This window comes from Pinus tabuliformis, chromosome 5_2, assembly GCF_031772625.1.
Source record: "Pinus tabuliformis cultivar Carrire ecotype Pingquan chromosome 5_2, CPIR1, whole genome shotgun sequence".
Lineage (NCBI taxonomy): Eukaryota > Viridiplantae > Streptophyta > Pinopsida > Pinales > Pinaceae > Pinus > Pinus tabuliformis.
Window position 1 is genome coordinate 309587889 of NC_142306.1, and position 1400 is coordinate 309589288.

Genomic DNA, 1400 nt, shown 5'->3' on the forward strand with positions numbered 1-1400 from the left:
CTTCTGACAGCTATTATGCAATCTTTAAACATAGTTGGCCAGAAGTATCCTGCTCGTAAGATTCTTTGTGCTGTTGCATATCCAGATTGATGTCCCCCGCACGCGCCTGAATGACAATTATTCAGGGCTTTTTCGGCCTCCTCATGGGTAAGGCACCTCCTCAGAACCGTATTGACACCACGACGGTAAAGTGTATCACCGACGATCATGTAGTGTTTTGATTGGTATCGTATACGTTTCCGTTCTGAGTGTGAGGTATTAGACCTGAATTTTTGGGTTTGGAGATAAACAATGATGTCTCCATACCACTCATTGCTTACTGATATCAGAAACAAATTTTCATCCACGATTGACTCTTCTGATGTTTCAGAAACAAACTGTGAAATATGATTCAGGGTGGCGATCATGAATGGATGAAGGATAATGTATGGTAGATCGCATAATAATTCCGCGAAAACTAGAGCTTTCTTCGATTTGGATTTTACAAAATCTAAATCAAACTCTTGAAGGATGGCTATCCATTTTGAATATTTGCCCCCAAGCAACTGTCGCGACAGTATATATGTCATGGGATTGCAATCTGACAGAACGGTAGTTTTCCTAAAGAGGACATAATGTCGAAACCTTTGAATCGCTTGAACAGCAGCAAGCGCTAGTTTTTCAACATAGGAATATTTACTTTCTATATCATTTAAGTTCTTACTTAAATAATAAATAGGATGTTCGATTCCATCGACTTCTTGCACTAAGACCATCGCAATGGTCGTATCTGCTGCAGCTAGATACAGGTTAAAATCTCTTTGATAGTCCGGGGCGTACATTAATGACGCTCTTACTAGACAATCTTTCAGAGCGTCAAAGGAAGCTTGCGCAACCTGGTCCCAGACAAAAGGTACATCCTTTTTCAAAAGACGAGTATAACCTTTGGCAAGTTCTGCGTAATTTGGAATGAACCTCCTCAGAAATTTTGCTTTCCCTTGGAGTTTCTGAATCTGAAGCAAATTTGAAGGTGGAGGCAAATTAATGATTGCCTGAACCTTACAGGGGTCGAGACGAATCCCGTCCTTAGAGACCACAAAGCCAAGTAAACGACCAGAACCGACGCAAAACACACACTTGTGCGGATTGAGTCTTATCTTGTAATGTTGACAACGTAGAAATATTGCTCTCAAATGCCGCGGATGATCAGTCCGCTTCCGCGAATGAGCCGGAAGATCGTCGAGGTAAGGTTGAACAATGTTCTTGATGTCATGGAAGGCATAATTCATTGCCCTCTGAAACGTCGCCCCTGCGTTCTTTAAACCAAAGGGTAATTTTCAATAAGCGAATGTGCCCCACGGACAGATGAATGCAGTCTTAGACTGGTCCTGTGGGCGAATATTTATTTGATTATACCCGGA